The 24,752-nt window shown below is 41.9% G+C and overlaps 1 protein-coding gene across 2 annotated transcripts in view; it reads left to right on the top strand.

Annotated features, from left to right (window-relative positions):
• Window positions 1-18,818: 18,818 nt before the first annotated feature.
• Window positions 18,819-24,752, top strand: part of LOC135236728 (muscleblind-like protein 1) — a 72,064-nt gene continuing 66,130 nt past the window's right edge. The window contains exon 1 of one of the 2 annotated variants that reach the window (XM_064303239.1): window positions 18,819-19,312. The gene's annotated coding sequence lies outside the window, so the exon portion shown is untranslated. The remainder of the gene's footprint in view (window positions 19,313-24,752) is intronic. The other variant, XM_064303225.1, reaches the window with a different exon arrangement.

Below are 24,752 nucleotides of genomic sequence, written 5' to 3' on the forward strand. Positions count from 1 at the left end.
GCTGGCTTTGAACTGGAGGTGAAGCAGCATGTCGAGGGGCTCAAGGTATAAAAGCACCAAGATGCCAAGATACACATTCCTTAGAGGGATCCATTCTATAGTAAGGTTGCAGATAGTTCCTGTTTTCTTTTGTCCGTTTCAACAAATGACCTTCTGGGACAAAATAAACCAAATTTATTTGTGTGGATGATGTGAACAGGTTTCTAACAAACAAATGGCGGTGGCCAGAAGCACAGAGTTTTTAATGCTCTGTTATAATTATAATTCCATTTTTTTCCCCCAGTCATGTATACCCCATTGGTTAGGGGGAGTCTACAATAGTGTGCATTGTGCCAGCCTCTGCTGTATTCCACTGGAATCCACCAGCATGGCCGCACGCACATTGCGTTAGAGGACTGCATGCTCAGTCAGCACGTGCAGACTACGCAGTACCCGATAACCTGCTGCGGATTATCACCTCACCGGCCTGCCTGCCATGGCTGGCGCTGGCACAGCTGGGATTCCATTCTCACTGCAGCATGGGTTCACTCGCAAACCAGAGGTGACAGGGAACCATGGGATCAAATCCGGCACGCCACGTTCTATCAGCAGTTCTACAAGACAGGCTCAGAGTGAGCACACTACAAATAAATGACAGTAAGCTGTAGCACGTTTCGACTAGTGCAGGAACAGGAGCAGCAATGTGTTAAAACTGAGGATGAAGGGAGTAGTGAGTCCAACTGCAGACATCTGGTTCATTCAAGAACCAGGCAGAGGCAGCTGGGCCTGGTGGCTGTTGAACTTTGCTTATTGTTCCTCTTTCTCCAAATGAGGCTGTTGTTCAAAAGGAGGAACCGGCAACCAGAAAATCTGACAGGGGAACCGGCTCTCTCCTGCATCCTCCGCTTCATTGGGCTATTCAAATCCTCACTTCCCTTGGGTTTTCACACATGACTACACACACCCGCCCAGCCACGTGCGCACGCGCATGCACATACTCCTTTGCCCTTTTTCTTTGTCTCTCCACAAACACTGCGCTGCATATTGCCTCAGTAACACACACTGTCTTTCACACAGACACAGGAACATGCATTCTCACACACCGACTGCCCCAGCATATGTCCAGAGTAATGTGGACATAATTTTTTTTCTTTTTCAAATTCTGTCAGTATAATGCAGAAGTGCATGGTCAGGGAGAAGTTTGCGTTGTTGCTGCTGTTTCATTTTTAGCTGAGATCTCCACTTCCATGACCTCAGGCATATTATATACATGCTTGGAAAGCTATGTTGTTGCCATCGGCAATATTGGTATAAAACTTACTCCTCTAGGGAGACGTGAATAAATATCTGGTTTGGCACCATCAGATGCTGTCATGGTCGGCTCCTCTTTTTTAAACGGTTGGCTGGGTTGACGTGGCATTCTTACATCTCTGCTGTGATGATTTATCTTGAATGACATTATCTTGAATTTAAAAGTAAATTTTAAGTTACTGTCCGCTCCATTTAAGAAATGAATTGCGTGTTTATATCTGTATTTTCAATGGAAAGAATTTGGGAAACAATGGAACAATGCAATTGATTTATTATACTCACAGCACCATGCCAATTTATATTTAGCACTTTTTAATTTTAGCAGGAAGATATAATGATATGGGTGCCTGTAATGAAATGATTATACAGATGAAGTTGCTTTCATCTCATGTAACTTACAATATAGGATCATCATGGGAAGATACCATAGATTACATTAAAACAACTAGACCAAGGCTATATATGGACATAATAGCTAAACAGTGGCCATCATACCATACTGTTCAGACACTACAAACTTCTGTAAAAAGGTTTCGCTTGTGATGGGTTTCTTCCATAGAACCATACAGTAGGACTGTGGTCCTCTGTATAACTGCATCCGCCACAGGTGTGGGGATTTGACCTGTCAGGATGTAGGCATAGGGTACATGCAGGACGGAGTGTGATCAGGCTGATTTTGAGTGGAATCCCAGCTAACACCACAGCGTTACTGGAATGCTTTGTCTGTGTTATACCATTGCCAATACATGGCAGCAACATTGTGAGAATGTTTGTCTTAGCTAGGATAATGTGAGTGATTCTGATAGTCTGGGTGCTGCAGGTTGCACATTCCACCACTAGGGGGGCCAGTAGGGAAACGAGGAAAGCTGGGTCTTCATGGCTTCGGCTGGAGGAGGAGGTAAATATATACAGAAAAATTGCAGGAAGATAAACATGTGATGAGCTCCATCTGTCCAATGCTTCCAGTCCTTTGTTGTGTTGGGCCTCGGCTTGTGTGCACCACAGCAGATACGCTCATATGCAGTGATTCCTGAGGGAAAACCTCTTTGTTCGATAGAAAACCCAGGACTGACCTTGTGCCTGTGCCATAGCATCACATGCATCACCCGCAGCTTGGAGAAAGGTAGCACACTGGTACGGATGCTAATAGGAAGCCTCATCCCCAGGCACAGAGAGATGTCCTGATGGGGTTTATAAAAGGAGATTATTGCAGATAGTCCACTACTCTGACCTGCTGATGTACCAGAAAAAGACACATCATTGCACAAATCTCACTGCACTGGCTTGGTCAGGATGGTGAAGCCACTCCCCCAGTACCCGAATGAATTGAGTCGGGCCTGTAATGCACCTGTAATGGACCAGAAATGGCCGGTGGCCCATGACTCCGCTATGCTCTGAGGTGGCAGCACACATATTTACGCTCGTTGCCTGGAGACTTAAACTGTCAGTCTCCTGCAGATAATATTCCAATTATATAATCAGATAATATTCCAGCCTCCTTAAAATTCCCATACTGAAACTCGCTTCATCAATAAAAAATAATATTGCGGTGGTATGTATTTAATACCGAGCTGAAGTGCCCTGTAGAAACAATTTTTTTTTTTTTTAAATCTGTATTTTCAACTCAAGGGTATTACTGTGGTGTACCATTACCTCGTAACATTGTTCGCTCTTGGATTGTTGGCTTCCTTCTACAAGGTCAGTAACTTCGTGTTTTGAGCCTTGCAGATAAGCATTGCAGTTTTTTTCTTGACTGCACCATATCAACAGTAGCTATATCTTTACATTATGTGAAAATCTGACTATGGCTTTCTAGTATTCTCAAATTCTTTCTGCTCTCTCTAAATGTTCTAAAAGCTTTTTAAACAATACTCAATCTATTACTTAAACAAAAAAATTATGAGAGCGACAATGAGGGGTGTTTTAAAAATCATTTTAATTTGATAAATATAACTTTGACAATATAATTATAATTATATTTAGGCTAACAAGTATAGAAAGCCATAGTACCTTATTGGACTTGTGTTGTTCCCATGACCTTCAGTATGTACTTATTGTACGTCGCTTTGGATAAAAGCATCTGCCAAATAAATGTAATGTAATGTGTTTAATTGAATTTTATGTAAAAAACCTAATGCAATTTTAAAAAGCTGAAAATGTGATTGGCATTGCTTTATGTAGTGGAAATGAGTAATGCCGGAGTGTAGTACCTGATTCAAGGACACATCAGCAGGAATCCCACTCAGGCTTCTACCCCTTACTACCATTAGAGGCCAGCTCTCTAACCATGGACCCACACGTATCTCGAGGATGGAGCAAACCAAGGAATAAAAGTCAAACCGTTCCCTGTGCCTCGCTCCCTCCAGACCTGCAAAAATCACTGAAATATACAAACATGCACACACTTTGATTGACACCCAAATCAGACTGCCTTAGGAGGAGAGAGGGGGGATTCGCACAGGTTTCCTCCAGACAAAAAGCCAGCCCCCGTGTCATTCTGCTCTCGAGCCCAAATTGGCTATTTTTTTTTCTTTTCGATGAGCAGGCAGGGGCTGTCATTCCGTCTTGACACGACTATCCGAAATTGTGTTTGACATCCTCCTCCTTTATTGCTTTGTAAAATGGTTGTTCTCTCTCTCTCTCTATCTTTGCTTCTTCTGGGACTTGTGGGTGTCTCATCTCTCTTTTACACTCCACTCTTTTATTGCTGTTGCAGCTGGAACTGACTGAACAGAGTCACTATTGGCAGCCTGTCTGTTTCAGCTGTTGACACGGGGCTTAGTGTTGAATCATTTCTGCAGTTTGCTTCAGCAAATAAATGATGAAAGAATGGGGGAAAAAAATTCACAACAAGACAATCAGCAGGAATTGGACTAACTGGCGGCTGCCACTTTGGCAGTAGAGAGGATTTCCCTTCAGATCATTAAAAAAAAAAACAGGGTTTAAGCAAATTTCACGTTTGAAGCACCAGCATCTGCTCTTTAGAAAAGTACAACTGCTGGGATATAGCTCATGTTGGAGATTTGGAAAGAGCAAGTCAATGATCTGTTATGGTGCTTGGAGAGATTCATTGTGCTGCTTATAATAATAATAATAATAACTAAATTATTTGAGTTACTAGTGATCAAAGATACATTTTCTCTTAAACCACTGAGCACAATGAAAGTTGTCTTCCCCATATACAAATAGTAAAAAAACGATGCAGTTGAGTAGATAGGAACCATCTGTCATAAGGAAGTATGTAACATGTCCGTGTGCGCGTGCGTGTGTGTGTGCGTGTGTGTAATTTTGGAGGGGAGGCAGGGTGTCGTAAATAGCTTTGATGAGACCCATCTGTCTTGGTGAGCTATGTGACACATTCCTCTTTAATTGCACAGTTGGATTTTACCCACTGACACTGCCGACGCAACTGAAGCAGTGGGGTAATAAGACCTGGCCAAAACGCCCTCCCAAAGTGGGGTGTGGGGGAGTGTAGAGTCGGGTCATTTTTTTCAGTTTAGAAAAACAATTTTATTTGTTGGAAGCCATGCACTACTGTTTTGTCTTTTGTCTGGAGGTCTTTGGTTTACAATGAGGGGTAATAATGCCAGAACACCACCTCACTCTGTACTCTAAGGTCAAAACAGGAAAAATGAACTGATGAATTGAGTGTGAGTAACAGCGTGTTTGAATATGTGCCACTTTTGTGGGAGGTCAGACAAGTGGCAGTCATGATGGCTAAAGGAAGGGGGAGGGTGAGGAGGAAGAGATACGCTTAACTTCCTGTCTGAAACACAAGCACTTCAGCCACCCCAGAAAAAAATGGAGGAAGCAGATGTGGGCTTTTTCCAAGGCCACAGCTGCTACAGGTTGGATTTAAATAACAAAAAACTAAAACTTTCATTTGCTTTTTTCAAGTTTTCCCACACCCAGTGTAAAAGGGTTCATCACACCCTTGGCAAAGAAATCAAAGGCTGGCAAAAGGGAAGTTTGAAGTATATTGTGTAATTTATGATTGCCATATAGTAAACATCCCATGGCTGTGTGTGTATATCAGTGAAGGAGAGAGTGAAAGACAGTGATGTGATGTACTGAAAACCATTGTGGTCAGAGTAGAGGAAGTCTCCCATCTGTCTTTCAATAAGGTTATATTTTTAATCTTAGGTGCAATACCCTGCCCACATATGTATACCTTATTTTTTGTTCCTATGGCTACCAAATTTAATTTGGGTGTGTCCTCCATCCCTCAGTTCCTCTGTTTCTTAGACCTCCAGCATTGATGGGTTAACAGTGGTCCCTGTCAGTGTGTTATTATACTGCACCATACTCTTTATGATAGCTTAAGAGCTCTCTCTCTCTCTCCCTCTCTCTCTCTCTCTCAGGCATTATTTAGGGTCTTCATCCCTTCCCATTAGATTCACCTTCTCTTCCCTCTGTTGAACTTCCTCTCCAGCTCTCCATCTTCCTGTTACTCTTTGGCCTCCTTCAGACCTGAGTTTCTGGCCAGCAAAACAGGACTAATGAATGAATAGAATTACGAAAGTAACATTTTCTTCTGCCTCCAGCTTTTCCTGATACCAACCATCTCCTTAACCTTCCACCACATCTTCTATATTGCCATTCACAATGGGATTCTTGTGTGCAAGTGCCTGATAACATAATAGAAGAGGATGAAAAAAATGCAATCTGTTGGAGCGAAATCAATGATAAAGACAGTTCTGAACTTATGATCAGAATTACCCAAGGGGCCAACAGATAAAGAATGCTATGGAATGGACCTGGTCTGGTCTGTTGATATAAAAAGAGTGATGCAAGGTGAAAGTTATCAGAACAGAAGTGTAACGCTAAATTTAAAGGATTAATGAATAAGAATATGCTCTGCTTAACAGAACAAAACAGAGCAAACAGAATAGTACAATCAGCAGGAGTGACCGTATGAATTCAGAAAAAATGAATAACAACAAATTAGGAAAGACTGCTATTTATTCTTCACATTAGTCGTTCTCCACATGCTTCCAAGAACACATTCATCTGTTTTCACTTTGGGTTGTTGCTCTAGGGGCCCTCATTCATTGTGTCATTACCCATAAGCCCTGTGGTGCGCTGCCCAGGGTTCCACTGACCACAGCGTGGTTACTGCTTTACATTCCAGCTCAGGTCACCATGACATCATTATTTTGTCAAACGGTGATCATGTTTGGTGTGTCTTCTATGGTTCTGGAAGAGTGGCACATGCCACCCTGTACCCTGTGCTGTGATTGAGCTTGATGGTTCTGGTGCAGGTGTTCTGGCACAGGATAGCAGGACGTAGGGGCTGTTTCCCTCTGCATCAACTCCCTGCCCTGTGACTACTGGTGCTGATCACTCCCACAGAGAAGTATGAGTCACCGTGGGCTGGTATGCTCACATGCAGGGCACTAATGCACCACACCACAGCACTCTGCTCCATGCCCATTTCTATTCATTCTCTAAGCCCAGTGATTCCATAATACCTTGTAGCCCTCATGAGCACTCCTCAGAACATAATGACACTCCCTACAACCCTATGACTACTCCTGAAGAACCAGTGACTCTCTCCCAAACCTTCCTTTAAACCATCATATAAACTGCCTGTGTCTCTCACATTGTTCATTATTGCAGACAATGCCTCCCAATGCTATGTGATTTAGAATCTCTCAAATGCACATTTGACATTTGGGGGGCATCATATTTTGTTTCACTGGACCAAGAGTTACACTCCTCCGATATCCCTAGTATGCAGCCACACATACCCCCTCTACAGAATTTAATCCTGGATATGAGTGTTTGCATGTGTGTTTGTTTGCATGTGTTAATGTGTGTGTGTGTGTGTGTGTGTATGCATGCCTACTGGTGAAATGTGAGAGACTGCCAACACTGTTTTTCATTAGACAGAAATGTCTCCAGTGATCCAGAAGCAATGCAAATGCAAAACATGAATAATATTCTTCTGTCTCTGTCTTCTGTAAACAACTTGATTCTTCTGTAAATAACTGTCATAAATGAAAGATTTTTTTTTTCTAATGAGTGGACTGTACTGCATTGAACTCCACTTACAGATATTGGCAGTTTTCTCCTAAATTACTACTGTTAATTGGTGGCGCTCACCAAATGGAGGACACCCAAACATATTTCATAGAGAACACCACTACACATGGCTGCCTCAGTTGTTGCTACAATGATATATTGTTTGTATCAGAAATTACAAATATGGATGGAGAGAGTAGAAAACTCTCCCTCTTCGAGATGTCTCCAAGAGGTTAATAGAGATAACATTATCAAGAACCCATGGACTCTTACAGTAAACAATATTGCACTATTCCCCTTCTTCAACACACACATTAACCCACAAAAATAATTTTGAAGAGAAGCCGAATTTTATTGTTTCACTGTTTTATTAGTGCTTATTCAATGTTGCATTAGCCCTGTCAGCTAAATGCAAGTAAATTAGTAAATACTAATATTACAGATACTCAGTTACATAAAATATGATATGGGACAGCACAATTTAGGCACACATACAACAGGGAATTGTGTCCATACTTCATGCTCTTGTTCCTGGAATATGGTCCATCTAAATTTACAGCAAAGCCCATATCTTGCCGGCAGATTTTTATACTCTGATGCCCATTGTTCTGAAAACAATAGGGTGTTATATACACATGAGTGACACAAGTCTTTAATAATATTAATAGTATTTAAACTGATTTTATTTGTACATAATCGCTTGTAATTCCCGACTAAGTGAAAGACTTGTGCAAGTACACCCCCCCCACACACACACCCACACTCGACACACTCATGTCTTGGAACATGAAAATGCATTTAAACAGAACATTGAGCCTACATAGTGCTTTGAAGCCTTGGTTAAGGAGGAAGGACAAACACTAATTTTAATCTACAGTTAAAATGGAAGAAGAGGAAAGTTCATTTATATAAACAATGGCTGCCACAAGCTGTCGCCTTCTGAACGACAACCGAGAGTGAAAATGCAGCCACTGCACTGAAGGCTTTTCGTCTAGGTTTGATACGAGCAAATGTCTGTGGGCCATAAAGTGAGTTTGGAATAGGCAGTTGTTACAGGCCGGAAAAATGATGCACACAGATGCTCTGAATTAGCTTAGTCACTATAAGTGTCTGCCTTGAACCATGAACAAAGGCTGGGACCTAAAAACTGTGCTATGGGCTATGTCATTAGCTGACTATGACATGGAGTTTGTAGAAGTGGTGTGTGACAGAGCAGGCCATTGCCTTACCACACAGAATGATTTTAAAAAACAACAACTGGAATATAGAGTATTACAAAAAGCTATTAATTAAAAAAACAAATACAAAGGGAAATCAGCATGTTTTCACAGAAGAGACCTCAACCCTGCTTTTTACAAAATGGCTTCCCTTCTGCACCTCACACACCAGCTTTTAAATCATGTCAACTGCAATCACCAGCAGGTGTGAAACTGCCTTAATCCGTCACTGATTCTGAGACTATTAGCAGTCTAAGGTAGACTGGAATTGACCGTGTTAAGGAGTGTCCAATCTTGTCTAAATTCGGCTGATGCAGGTTCAGGTTTTAGCCCAGCCCTATGACAACTGATTCAACTAACTAACTAATAGTAGTCTTCAAATAAGACCTTGATAAGTAGAATCATATGTCCTAGTGCTGAGCTAAAAAAAAAAAACCTGGACCCACACCGGCCCTCTTCAGATAAGATTGGACACCCCTGTGTTAAAAAGAATAAATGTTCTCTCATGACATTTAAAAACATTTCAAACATGAATGAAATGTTTCATGAAGCGGTCTTCATATTGAAGAGTCCTTCATCTTCACATGGTGCAAAATTATTTTAGCCCCACCAGGAGTCGAATGAGTTTAAGCCAGCTATGGTGCCCCAGCGTACCGCAGCATGGGGTGTCAGCTGTCATCAGTAAGTAAAGTGCGTTTTCTCTGATCGGTGCTAACGCTCCTGCTGTACTCCGCGGCCTGTGGTGGGGAAATGTGCAGCGGAGGAGCGCGCACGTGTCAAGCAGCAGTGCTCCTCGGGGCGGAGGAAAAAAGAAGGAATCCATGAATGATGCAGCTGTAATGTGAGCATGGTTTAAATCCCTTGGTCTCAGCTCTCCTGTGTTACTATGAAAAGGCTTCGCTGTCCTCGCAAGCGTTTTTGTTCAGCACATTTTAATTGGCCTTCAAGCTCAATACATCACTCAGCAGCATTCCCGATTGCAGCTCGCAGCCACAGCCCTATTGGCAATGTTTCCGTGCTCAGAACAGTGTGTCATAAAAGCACTTTTCTCCTTTTATTTTTGCCACTGTACTCTTCTATCATCCCACACACCAAATCCCTCTCTGCATCCACTTCATCCCCTCCACTACTTTCATGCATCCTCCCCTCCCTTACACCTCCGAACCTCTCCACCATTCCACCTCCTCCATTCTACTCCACTTATCATCATCACCTCTCGCCCTGCCACTTCTCTACTCCTTTGCTGTTCTGTCCATTACTGCTCTTAGTCCACCCTTCTGGCTACTGCTACAGCCTTGGACCACTGTCCTATGGTCTCGTTTCCACTTCTCCAACCTTTCACCCCAGTTCATTGCTGTGCGGGTGGTGTGCTCAGGTATCTCTGCCTCTGAAGTGTAAATACACTTTATGTAGCAACATTCACATGTGATATGCTTCAGTGAAATAGTGAACGGTAGATGCTGTAGACAGACTAGTGTGTCTGTGATTATGCTTGTAAACTGATAGTCACTGTGCAATAGCCTACCACAGGTCGAAGATTTGACACTGTTAGCCATTACATTCTCCTCTTCCGTTTACACTCCACTCTTGAGCTCATCAGTGCTGGTCTTACCTGGTTTCCTACCTCACAGAAAGACAGAACTTCATCACCATAGCCTATCACAAATCCTCCACTGCCCCCATCACACAGGGTGTTCCTCAAGGATGAGTACTTGGGCCCCTTCTATTCACCATCGTCATGCTTCCCCTTGGACAAATCATTCACTGACGTGGTCTCAATTTTCACTGGTGTGCTGATGATGCATTTTTATGTGAGCAGCAAGAACCTCACAGTCCTATCACCCCATTAACTCATAGCCTGCACTCATAATATAAAACATCGGATGGCTACAAATTTCCTGAAATTAAACTGTGACAAAAGTGAAATAATCTTAATTCGACCCAAAGCCATGACTTTGCCATCTTTCTTGTATCTTTGTCTTTATTATGTCGTTTCTGTTTGTAATTTTATTAAAATGATTGAAATCTTTTTGTTTTCAGCCTTCTGTTAACTAGCATTTCTTACACTTTCTTTCTAGGGGGAGGCCTCCATACAAGCCCAATTGTTTTTTTTTAACCAATCCTGCACATTGTGTCTTTTTGTTCGGTACGTTTTTGTCATCTGTATATCAAATGCATTATATTGTCTGGAACAATTAATGATGTAGCTAGGTTTATTCAATGGGCAATTAGCTTGGTGTATTGGCCTATCCTGGTTCAAGTTATTCATTAACCCTGCAAACAGCCCTGCAGTATTTGAATGCCTGTGTGTGAATACTCCACACTTTTGCAGTAACTGATTTTTAACAAATTGTAGATGGTTTACTGATGCAAATATTGCTGATGGGACTAAAGCATAGGTAGGGGGAACGCCGTGGTGTGGGGAGAGCTGGGGGGTAGGGCGGGGGGAGTCGTAATGTGATTGATGAATATGGTTCTCATTTGGCCCTAACCCCACAGTACAGTGTGAACAGGGTTCACTGACATCCAGGGACTGCTCATCGGTCTCATTGGCTTTCAAGCTCACAGGATTCAGTTCCTCATATGAGAACTTAGACTTAGGCTAATGCTAGAAGGCTACTTTTATTTTTACAATTTCAAAAAAAGCTAATTTCTGAATTACACTTCAGAAGGTCAAGTCAAATACCACTAACCAAGCAGTGCGAGAATCATAATTAGAAAATGCAGAAGAAGACAAACTTTGAGAAACTAGACAGTGTTTCACCATTTTTTAAAAAAAACATGTATACACTTCTGAGATTTTGGAAAAGAAAACGAGGGAGAAAGATTATCAAGGAAGCTGAATTTGAATTCATCATTATCCTTGTTTGATATCACAAAGCACTGTACTGAACATATTTCAATAATTATTTTTTTTTCGGACTACAACAGCTTAAAAAATTGAGCTGTTGCTTTGCTGTTTATTATTTTGGGACATACTTTGGGGACTGCATAAATTAACTTAAAGCATTCCTGAGATTCTCTGGATACCTCAGAAAGCTCTGTTTCCTCCCACGTCTTCCAGAACACTCCACCATAGAGACTTAAGTGTTTTATCGGCTGTCTGGCTGCTGTGAGTCATTACAGCTGTGTTGGCTTTGTAATTTACGCATACCTTTTTGTGTAAAGCAAGGCTGAATGCATCATATTTGTTTGGCAGAATGGGAAAATGGCCCCCTGATGCATTTCTCCTTCCCAGTAGCTCCTTCCTGGCCTTCCATGGAATGGAGTTCTCATCATAATGGTTCAGTAATTCTAAGAAACTTACCATGTGAATGAAGAGCTTATAATGGGTATCTCAAGCTCCAGTCCTGGAGGGCCATTCAGTCTGAATATTTTGGTGGTTTCTAATTGATCAGAAGTCCATTTAGGACTTGGAAACAAGGTTCAGTCTGTCAGTGACTTAAATTAAGAATTTAAGTGTTAAAGCATTAAAAACAGCACACCAAGTGGCCCTCCAGGTCCCCTGTTTGAGATTACTGGTTTATAGCATAGTATTAAGTCCTTTTCATGCTGTCGCCTCCCTGTTTCTTCAACAGAACTAAAGGGGAAGATTTCACAAGTGACCCAGCCCTGGGTTCTAGTTAAATGAAGAATAATTATCTTTTAGCACCTGCTGCCCTCAAGATAAACTGGTCCCTGGAATGTTTAATTCAATTGTTCCTGGTTCCTGTGAAGAGTGCCCGTCATGCAGTCCTATGCAGTACAGGGGAAGGTGGGGAAAGGCTCTGTTTGGGAGCCTTGAAAAGGGCAGGCCTATGAATTTAGCTTCTGGCGCTACATGAGGGAAATGCAGCAACAGGCTTGGTTTCTCCAGACTGAACTAGCCCAGGACTCTGCACTGTCAGATGGTGCAGAGTTCCTCGGGTGGTGAAAACTGGAACCTTCAGATGATCAGTGCAGAGTGCTACTACAGTGGGCTAGAGACAGAGAGACAGAGAGAGAGAGAGAGCTCCTAAGCTACCATTAGCCATTAGCCTCAGTCAAGTGCATCCCCTCTCTGCCAGCCAGGCTCAGCACCCCCTCATCATAATCTCCCATTTTACTTTTATAGGCCTTTAAACCTGTAATAGTAATGCCATGCAGTGGCTGGACAGCGTCCCAGCAAAACAGACACATCATCTGACCAGTTAGCCTGGTTTCAGTTAAAAAAACAAAGAGTAAATGAGTGAAGAATATGCTTATCCTTATGAAGAGAATAGAAATAAAGGAGAATATGAATCCTGGACATGTCTATATCACTTCTAACACAGAAAGTAGAAAAAATGTGCAAGTTTTATGTAAGACTTTGACACTTTGTGGGAGGAGTCTGATATTTCAGCTGGATTATATTGAAACCATTCCATCTACAATTTTGGTGAAGTAAGTCCTCCTTTTTAAGCACGACCTGGAATTTGAAACAAAAAGCAATTTTTTTCATGCATTCCAATTAATGGAAATGCGGTCTTGTGTGCAATGGTATTTGTGTGTGTGGGCTGTTTGTGAATTGAGGTTATATTATAGAGGACGTTTATTTCAACACCATTTAGCACTTCTAGTTGTAGTGTGGATGCATGTGGGTGGGAATGAAAACAAGTTATTGATGCTAATTTTCTAAACTCCTTCAGCCAGTATTTGTGTGATACACCAGGAGAGTGGACGTTCCGGGAAGGGGTGCTGATTTCCAGATAATGGCCAAATGATATGATGTTTTTCATGCAGCCTTCTTTATATGCATAAACGATGATTCAAAAACACAACCCGACCCATCCTGTTTTTCAACCTTTCGGTTCCCAGAGCAACTGCCAGCTACACTGAACTCCCTCGCACCCCAACGCCTATAATTGCCCATCTTTTTTTACACCTCTCCTTTTCCCTTTATCTGGTTCTCTCTCCCCCACTTCAGTCTCCCCCTCCCTCCCCCAATCTGTAAAAATCTATAGACTTCAATGTAACTGTACAGATCTGTGGATCTTATGTTGTCTTGATGGGCTGATATATGAAGTAGACATGGTGATGTAGCAGCCTTATCCATGTATTATAAAGATCAGTGGATTTGCAAACATCCTGGTTGTAAACCAGCAATGTCTATTTAACGTATATCACCACATCTCTACCCCTCACCCCCAGCCTCCCACCTTTCCTGTTCTCGGTTCCACAGTTGATGTTGAAAAGATCTAAAATTATATGCACAATAACCGAAGCAGCCATGGACCTCAGTTCCATGCCGTCAGAGGATAATCGTGTACCTGTAATTGCACAGACTGCTGTGCTTAAAATTAGCACTTCTATAGCAGCTGCCTGAAGACAGCTAGTGTACTATGGACTGGTGTTCAGCCTAGAGAACTGGACTCTCCACCTGAGGGTCACCGCAGCGGTGTGGGGGTGATATTTACAGAACCGATCTCTGAGCCTGAGGCTTATGAAAAACAGTGTTGACTGGGAGAGACAAGCCTCCTCCACTTCCTGAAAAAGTCATGACACAATGTCCTCTGCAATCCCTATACAAGTCTTCCATATTTCCGTGTTGCCACAACCACTTAGAGTGAATGCACTGTTGGAGCAGAAAAGACTGTCAAGCCTTTGATGCCGTGAGATTGCTGTTTTGAAGCAGATTGATTCTGGACTACATTGAGAGAGGGGTGCGTCATAGCTGTGAATGAATTATGCAGGAGATGATGCTGTGAATGGTCAAAATAATAACCATCTATAGGTATATATGCATCCACAGGATATGATTTGTTTTCATGCATTCATTGTGAGTTTTAAAATGAAGCTCTGCATTCTGTGAATGTATTTCTGTCCACGGGGATGAGACGTGTCCCCCTAAGGCTGACAGGTGGCTGTGGAAAAATATCTTGGGATGTGAAGCACCTTCACACATCCCCCCACCCCCCACTCCACTGCTACGCAACAGCTCCTTGCAGGACAGCTGTCCATCAAATGGTCGCCCAGGAACAGCACACAACAATTAAATAAATTCTTCTCTTTTGAGAGGAGTTTAGATGTGGACTATGGAGTCCACATGAGCAGGTCAGCAGTGCCCATTGCTTAAATTATAAATGACTAAATATCTTCTGATCTGAAAATATCTTACGGAAAATATCAATGACCAACTTTGTAGAAGGACGTGAGAGTGTGTGTGTGAGAGAGAGAGAAAGAGAGTGAGAGAGCAGTGAGAAAATGACTCCCGGACACTCAGGTAGGATATATTACTTTATGGCTTGGGTATTGTATGGAAAATCTTGCAATCTGATTGGTTAATAGCCATAGTATAATAACTGTATACCATGGCTATGACATCTATTACTTCTTTCTAGTTCTATTTAAAGTGCGAGAACTGTCTTCAGATCTATTGGCAATCGAAACTTGGAGACTGGAAATGGGGAAGCAGAATCCTCGCCATACCAAGTACGTGCCTCGTCCACCTAACAAAATGAACAGATCTATGCAACACGATACCACTGATGTTGGACAGCTTTTCAGTGGTTGCACAACCAATCGAAATCTACAAATAAACATCAATACGGCAAAAACTTGTTAGCTCACTAATGCTAGCTAGCCAAATTTGGCAGAACAAAAGAGAGTTTACTAACATTGCCTAGCACTATGTATGGAGAGTGAAGAACTGCTTTCATGTACAGTACATTGTTCTTGCAATGAAATTGTCAATTAAAGCTGTTTTAATTGGATTGTTCCTACAATATCTATATTATAATGTTCGGCAACCATTTTATAAAAGCAATAACTCACTCCAGGCCATGATATATTGTGATTACATCAAATGCCAAAACTTTTCTAAGTTGGGAAACAACTTTGAGATGGGTTCCTCTTGTATGTATGCGCAGACGGGCTTTTATTTGAAACCATTTCTGAAGTATCTGCCTTATTATTGTCGCTCACAGTCACTCATTTCACAGCACTCATTTTAAGTGTGACAGAAATGTAAAAAAAAAAATCAGGGCAATATCACATTTAATTTGTTTTGTTTTCTTGAGATCTCAAAGTATTTATGTAGTTATCTTGGCAGAAGGACGTTTCATGATCTCAAAATTATGTCGTAACCTCAGGAAAACAACATTTGTTATTTTGAGATATTGACATAAATAACTTGGGATCTCTAGAACACAAAGAAAATGAACTTGTTATCAAGTGAATAAGGAGTTGATAAAATGTATGAATGCATGGAATTTTAGGGATTTTGTCATTTTGACCTAAAACCCAACTGAATTTTAATGTTAGCTAGGTAACCTGAATGACGGGGAACCGAACATAAAACTAGATAGTTTTTATTCTAACCCGGTTGAGAGGGACTAGAAAGACACTATGTCTACACTGTGTGACAAAACAAAAGCAAGACATAGCAAGTTAAATTTAAACTGAGTTATGGTTTCGTTTTCTTAAATAATGTAACAACAAAAATAACCGAAATTGATGCTAATTGTATGATATAAAAATGAAAAGGAGCTATTTTTTTCCTGATTAGAATTATTGTCATAAAATCACTGAATTAACTATGTGAGGTTCTTGCGTAACAACGGTTTAAAAAGAACTATCAAACAAGTTTTGCTAGACAACATTGAATCAATATACCATAGATTAAGTCAATAAAAATCAATAAAGATAAAAGTAGCTATCACGAGTACCACTGAATATGTGGGGGAGAAAAACACTCTGGGGTGTCCTGTTATTGGAATGTTCTTCGGGGGTGGTAAGTGGCCTCAGCTTCACCTCGGCCGTATCAACTCCCCCATCATACATTCTTTTCCAATAACGGGACACCCCAGAGTGGTTTATTCCTTCCATGATACTTGACAAAATGATGCTAATTTTACATTAGCATAATGGCTGTTATTTTCTTTCAGATTGTAGGAAAGTAGGCTATATTTTACCTTGGGCACTCTTTGGGATAATGACGTTCAGTCATATTAGAATGTGTAGTAAGGCTCCTTCCTTACTCTTGATCACTGACCCCAGAGCAGTAGGAGCACTGTAATAGGTATGTGCAATTAGCAGCAGACCAAAATGACAATATTAATTAAAAATGGGACGAATGAGAATAACAACATGGCCTTTACAGATGAGCATGTAATCAGAGGTTATGGATACTGGGGCGAAGTGGCTGTGTGTGAGCTGGATCAATATGATTGCTGAAGAGAGGGGAAAGGATTTGATGGGATAATGTTCTTGTAACAAACTGTGTCAGTGTAGTATGCACTGTGTGTATATACTGTACATTATGTGTATTTGTATTATGCTTGTGTGTGCTTGTGTAGTTGAGTTGGGTGTGCATGTGTGTGCACAATAAAAATGCATTATTCATATGTGTAAAGACAAGGGAATATATTAGTTATTGTGACTTATTTGTTGCATGGTACTTACTCCCATGATATAACATATCCATTACAATATGTATATGAATTTTTTCCTTGTGTACTATGGGAAATATGAATAATGAAAATACAGTAATTCAATGGCTCACTCAGCAGAATGGATGGAGGCAAACGAAACAGGGGACCATTATATTGACCCTCGCCGCCACACACCGCCGGACCCATCCTCTCTATTGATAACCCTGATTAATTAAGAGCTCCCACACAGGAGATATGATGGATTACTCTAATTACATTCTGAACATGATAGTTAATGTGTGCGTGCGCTCGAGTGTGTGCAGGGGGGGCCTGTGCGTGTTCACTTGCAAACTCTTTCACAGGGCTACTGTGTTGTGTGTTTCTCTGTTACTGCTTGCTGGGCTTATTTGCCCCCTGCTCACCTGACCAGACTGAACATTGCCGCATACAGGGCCGTGATGAAGTCATTAAAATGATAAACAGCTCATCTGTATTGCCGGATGCTGCTAGCCCACACGCAGAATGTGCTGTGCTGGGGACACCCAGATGAAAGTAAGCCCTGCTTGCACATAAATGATCTGCGAAACCAGGAACTGCTAGAAACTAGAATCATTAAGCTGGCAAGTGCAGGTAAATGTTCTCAAATAGCTTATGTTAATTATACTGAAGCTCATACAGATGCATGCAAGCACACGCACGCACGCACACACACCTTGGTGAAAGAGAGCTCTTTTTTGAAGTCTGTAATTCATTTATGCTTCTTAGTTCAAATTTCTAGGTCCCTGCTTGGAGTTCCCATCTGCCTGAGCTTCAGTAGAAGGATTCTGGAGGAAGGAGTGTCATAAATGTCATTAGCACTTCAACTTGATGCGGTCGTGTTTCCAGGTGACGGCATAAAAAAGCAATAAAACAGGTGGAAGCTCAATATTACACAAACAGGCTGTAACTGGAAGGCAGCTGAAGCCATCTGAGAGGCTGGCAGAGCTCTGTGGAGGTGGGTTAATGAACTGAGCATGTTTGTTGGGAGGGCGTTGTGTGTGAACAAACACAGATGATGAAGGAGGGAGTACTGTGACAGAGAGACCAGAGACTGTAGGATGACAGAAGGGGGGGAGGGAAGGATAGGGGATATGACCAATGTGTGTGTCTGCACAGGACAATGATTGACAAGGCCGAGGCCTGCAGGAGAGCACTCGCCTTCCTGTAAGTCTGTCTCCAGGGGAAACGACATAGGTGCTGCCCTTTGTAGCTCAGGAGGAGTTTGGTTGTTTCTCAGTCTAATTATTGTATTATTTTAAATCTTTTTTTTTTTTTTTTTTTTTGCAGATCGAAGCCCTTCACTCCAAACCCACCAGCTGCCTGATTAACCATGATTAAGGGAAATGGAATCTGTTACCATGGTGATGGGCCGGTAAATAGTCAGTCGTGTCTTGCTGTGTCTATTTTCATCACATTTTTGAGAGAGATGCTGCTGTTTGTCTGCCTTGTGAATATACCATGTCTACCATATCAGATTTTGGTAAGATTTTATGATCTGTTAGTGAAACTGGTTGCAAGTGCATTGCGTGAGGTACTGTATCTTTGCCAACGTTAGTGCATCATCAACAGTGAACTGACATACTCTAGGCTGACGGGCAGATGCTTTCAGAACGATCTCTCTCTCTCTCTCTCTCTGCATATTTTGTATTTTGGGTACTTGTTGTGCACTCATCTGTTTTATCTGTTTGCAGCAGACCCCTGTGCAGAGTGGGGAAGGAAGCTACAGAGAGGTGGTAGAGAGAAACCACAGGCTGATACCAGGAACCCTGACTGGGCCTCCCGTCAGCTTGAGCAAGGTCGATGGGTGGGGCCAGATGCCGTGGCAGCGATTAGAAAGGGGTCAGGCCATGTCATGAACTGCATTAAAACCCTGTCGGCAAACAAAAATAGAAACTTGGGTCCCCCTGATTCACACTCTGTCACCCAATCATATTAAAGTCTCATCTTCTCCTCAATCTGATTGGAGAAGCGACATGCTATCTCATGTAGTCCTGTGTGAGGGGGACTTCCTCTTATCATAGCGTGAAACAACCAGCCGGTACAAAATACAGGAAGGTGAAGAAAAAGAGGCATAAGAAGGTGTTACCCTTTTCAACAGTGAAAACGCATGCAAAGAGAGAAGGGGAACCAGCTTGTTGCTATAGAAACCCCAGCAGCGGTCGTGCGGCGGGCTAATTTGGTGCTCTCTGAGACCTGCTGGGCTGTGTGGTCAGTAGGAGTCCTCCAGACAGGCCCTCAGCACAGAGGCAGTGCAGAGAGAAAAAAGTGAACGTAACTGACCTCCCAAAATGCATTGCAGCACAGCTTCATCCAGTGAAGGGAATCGCCTAGTACCTGCTCAGAGGCTTCCTGGTGCACAGTAGAGACAAACAGGTAAGGACCCAAGACTTCCACTGTTGCTGCTTATTGTGACGCACTGGTTGTGTGCATGATTATGCATGTGTGTGAGTGTGCATATGTTTGTGTGTTGATTTGTGAGTGTGTCTGAGGACTAGAGATTGAGAGAGAGAGCATATTCGATGGTTGTGGCAGGTTTTTTACAGTCTGCATTTAAAATTTTCTTTGAACATTTAAATGCCACAGTGCTCGCTGTGATCTGGTTTGGTGAGAGACTTTAACAGCTTTGTTCTCTTGGATAGTTTTGGTCTCTGGTGAAAACTGCTGTTGAAATTGTTTTTAATATAAAATACAGATGCACAAGTCATTGCAAATAATTTGTTCACATGTCGAGAAATTTTAACAGTTTGACAACAGTTTAATACAATTCACAGTACTGACTATGGTGACATTCCAGTGCAGCCTTGATTGTGTTATTACTGTGTCTTACTAGATACAAATAAACACTGTTGAAAACGGTTCATTATGGTGGCAGAATACTGTTTATACAGTTTATAAAACTTATAATAAACTGATAATCCATGACTGTTTCGATTTCCCTATGAACCAGTATCTTGCCTTTAACATTTGTGTGCAATATTATTTTTATGGTTATCATTTAAATTTTTGAGAGCTGTACTTTGAGTTTTGCATTTAGTCAAATGATGTCTGTGACCCAGAGCAGAACTGTTCTCGTGTAAGACCTGCAGTAGCTGGCAAGCAAAACTCATTTAGAGTGAAATTTTAACAATTGCATAGAAGCAGGAGAGTGAGAATGTTAAAGAGAGCTGACAAGTGTTGAGAGCCCCAAATGACTGCAGAGTTTTCCGCTTTTAGACAGAGGGGAGAACGTGACTGATTCTGCTACTGGTTGCTTTGAGCTTTGCTCTTCATGGGTGGGCTAGTATTCATCTACAGTACCCGGTCTGTCATTCACTCATGCACACACACACACACACAAACACACACGCAGGTTTTAGCAAATGTCTTACAGGTTCAACAAAATGTTGTTTGAACTAATGTCCATTAAATAAAGTTACACACAAATATTTGGCAAAATTCATCATGAAGATTGCCACAGATGAAGGAGAAAACTAAATATTTCGCTGTTTTCCTCTTCTGTACAAACTCTTGCTACATAAACTTTGTACAGAACAGCCAGACTATCTGAGCTCACCTCATGAATAATTAACGAGCACTGCTGGTGAGGTGCAGGCCCTTCTCTCAGTCATACGTGCAGTGCTATTATAAGAACCTGCGATGGAACGAGTAGGGTTCTATTAATAAGGATGAAGCATGGCTGGGATTCACCCAGTCCGGTGAGAATTCACATCCTTACTTGTGTAATTTGCAGGGTCCTGATACATATCAAACCCATGAGCAGAGCAGAGTGAAGGCCCTGAGGAAGGATGGTGAAGGTCTGCGTTTGGATGTGGGGAGGGGGGTTCAGATTGGCCAGTAGTCACATACTCTCATGTTGTCCATGTCCAAAGTGACCATACTGGCGTCTTGCAGGGGATATTCACATCTTATTTTCCTGTTTCCCTGTAAAGCATCTTTGTAAATTGGTCTGTGTAAAAACATGCTAAACAAATTTAATTGACTGTAAATTTTAAAAAAAATCTTCCACACTCACCAACCACACACACGCAATTACACATATGTGCGCGCACACACATACACACTCATCAGCTGACATGTTCACATGCTCCGTGTGTGAAAGTAACTTTCATTTATTTGAGCAGAGTCATAAACTCAGATGAGTTCCAGGGTAAAAGATTGTGAGAGAAGCACTGTGCAGCTGAAAAGGATAGGCAGAGAAAAGGTATTAAACTTGAGCCGCAGGCTTGCGATAGGCCCATTTCAGAACCATCTGTTTGGAGGTCATGTGACCAAGCTTCAGTGGAGCCTTTCCTTTATCTCTTCCTGTTTTGCATGATACTGTGACTGTTCATTTGCCTGAGGACCACACTGAAACCCTCAAAGAGCAGCACAAAGCCAGAGAGCACCTGGGAATGACTGTTCACATCTCTCACCTACATCCATCCTGTCTAAACTACCTGTCCAGAAACTCCAGTTATGATAGTTTTTTTGCTCGTTAAAGGTGAGCGTTGATGGGAGGTCAGGAAATGCAGCACCATCTGCGACAAACACAGATGCATCATATGGAAAGGGTTAATGTGTTCACAGCAGGTAGGCTAGCTGTCTGTGTCCAAACAGCATAAAGCAGGAGCAAATCTTTATTTGCTCACTTTGACTCACATACAGTTGTGTGTTTACTGCTGCAGGAGTCGCATACAGTACTCTACATATTTATCTGAGGATGAGGAGGCGTTGGCATGGAGGGGAGAATGGGTAGGTGCTGGTGTGGATGGGAGAATGGGGAGGTGTTGGTGTGGAGGAGAGAATGGGGAAAACATAACACAGACTAATCTAATCTATAAACCAAGTAGGAGAAAAGGTAGGAGAGTTATGAGTGTGTGTGCGTGCACACATGTCCTTCATCTCAGGACAAAGGAGAGGCAAATTTAACATGTAACTCATGAGCTATACACGTAACTAATGGTAGATTATATAGCAAATACCGACTATATTGAGATAGTGAGTTTGTCAGAGTTGGAGCTGGAAAGTTAGCTGGAAGAAAAGAGACCGTTTGTGTGGTTGCACTATGCAGCTATAGACGATTAACCAATCCAAGTAATTACACAAAGACTCATTCGAAATGATCAAGAAAAAAGAGACAAATGGAAACATACAGAATCACATTAAACTCTGTTAAGACTAAGCTACCTCTGTAGCTATGCGTGCAATGTTAGTCTTACTGTCCGTTTGTCCACATGGGTAGCGGCGTCCAGTGATTGCTGTGAGGCCTTTGGGAAACGTGCTTAGGGAGTTGAAAGTTGTGGATGTTTCTAGCAGAAATCCGTGTAACTGGAGTCCTTTGCTGTGTGTGGGAGGATGTTTCATTCAGCCGTCTGAAGAAGTCCCTTTTTCTGGTTGGAAAAGTGTATTTGTTCCTTGGAAAAGAAGGTTCACTCCATTATGGCAGTGTGGAATGAAGGGCCCAGGAAGTGATGTATTGTCCAGGTTCTCTGCTGGGTCGCAGGTGTCACTGGTCACTTTGTCTAGAAATGGAATACTTTGTCAGGGGTTAACTAAGAGATCCCTGGTCATCTTCGCACTCTAAACTTAAATAAGCTGCGTTGATTTAAGCAACCTCCAACTTTTAATGTGGAGTCCCGTTGGTGGCACTGCGTGGTGAGTGGTGGTGGCAAGAGAGGTGAGGTAGGAGGTAAAAGGCCAAGAGAGAGGCACCAAGAGAAAAGAACCAAGAGAGGGAGAAGACAATGGTCACTCAGTTTTAATACCTCGGTTTTAAGTTTTAAATCCTGTTATATGTTTTGGGTCACAGGATTGTTTCACTGTAACCGGATGTCAAGCTGGGGCGGTGTTGTATATGTTACCTGTGTTTCCTGTGGAATGTATGGAAATGTATTTCCGTTGTCCCAACAGTTTTTTATTGTATTTTGTGAAGCTAACAGGAGGGATTGGAGGGTGCATTGTGCGGCTTGGTGTAATCACAACAACAGTAGATGTCACTATGGCGATGGCTGTTCACTCCCTGTCTTGCAGCTAATTGATCTGAATTCCATGAAGATGTTTCCAAAGCTCTTCAAATGCTATTCCAGCTGTTGAAGTATGAAATGTAAAAGGAAAGGCATATTTCTTGCTTGCTCCTTCTTTCATTTTCTCTTTCTCTCACAATCTCTCTCTCAGTGTCATCAGACCCGCTCCCTTTTGTAACAGTTCTGTTGAGCAACTGGGTGCCTCATTGGCAATCTGTCGGGCTGTGCCAAAAACAAACGATCAGTGTCAAATTTGTGTCTGCACTGCAGGCTTGTTATTACCAGCCAGGTGCTACCACATTTTACCCAGCTTCCATGAGACAAAAGCCATTTTTTGAGAATGGTGAGAATTTACATTCACAAATACTAAGTTTAAATTAATTACAGTCTATATTAAGAAGTACTCTTACTGTGTCATGCCCCCTTCCCGATTTCCTCTGTTATTGCATATTTGTCACACTGAATAGTTTCAAGTCTTTACAAAGACAAAATTAAATATTAGACAAAGGGAACCTAAGTATACACAAAACACATTTTCTAATTATTAATACATTTATTTAATGAAAAAAGTTATCAAACACTCATATCACCCATGCGAAAAAGTAATTGCCCCCTTAAACTGAATAGTTGGTTGCACCACCTCTAGCTGCAATAACTGCAACCAAATGCTTCCTGTAATTTAATCAGTTTTTCACATCGCTGTGGAGTAATTTTAGCCCACTCTTTGTGGAATTGCTCTACTTCAGACAAATTGGTAGGTTTCTGAGCATGAACTGCTTGTTTCAGGTCCTGCCAAAGCATCTTTACCGGGTTCAAGTCAAGACCTTGAATAGGGCACTCCAAAAACCCTTTTCTTCTCTTTTCAGCCATTCAGATGTGGACTTCATGTGTTGGATTGTTAACATGCTGTATAACCTAATTGCACTTCTGCTGCAGCTCACGGACAGATTACTGGACATTCTGCTTAAGACTTTTCTGGTACAGAGCAGAATTCATAATTCCTTCAATAATGGCAAGTCATCCAGGTCCCAAGGCAGCAAAGCATCCCCAACAATCAGACTACCACCACCGTGTTCCTATAATGTTCCACTTTTGACCCCATTTGTCAATTGAACATTATCCCAAATGGCTTGGGGGTCATCCAGGTGCTTTTTCGCAAATGTGAGATGAGCATCGATGTTTCTCTTGGTTAGCAGTGGTTCCCGCCTTGCTACTTTCCAATCATCCCATTTTTGCCTAGTCTCTTTTTTTATTGTGGAGACATGAAGACTGACCGTAGGCTAGAGAGGCCTACAGTTCTTTGGATGTTCTTATGGGGTCTTTTGTGACTTCCTGGATGAGTTGTCGCTGCGCCGTTGGTGAAATTTTGGCGGGCTGACCACTCCTGGGAAGATTCACAATTTTTCCAGGTGTTCCCCATTTGAAGACAACTTTTTTTCATCTCTACTGGAATTTCCGTTGACTGTGGCATAGTGTGCTTATACTAACTTTGTGGTGACTGCTTCATTCGGATGGTAAGGTTCAATATGACTGAGATTTAGATTAAACTGGGAAGGCTACAATCAAGCCTGGCTGTGTTCAATCAGCTAAATTCAATTAGCAATTCAATTTGTTATTTGGTTGATCGAGTATCTACGGGGGCAATTACCTTTTCACATGGGTTATATGGATGTTTGATGACTTTTTTTAATTAAATAAATGAAATTCTAACGTAAAAAATGTGCTTTGTGTTTACTGAGTTGCCCTTTGTATTATATCACGTTCTGTCTAATGATCAGTGTGACAAATATGTAATAATAGAGGTAATCAGG

Source organism: Anguilla rostrata, chromosome 12 (genome assembly GCF_018555375.3).
Source record: "Anguilla rostrata isolate EN2019 chromosome 12, ASM1855537v3, whole genome shotgun sequence".
In the NCBI taxonomy this organism is placed as follows: Eukaryota; Metazoa; Chordata; class Actinopteri; order Anguilliformes; family Anguillidae; genus Anguilla; species Anguilla rostrata.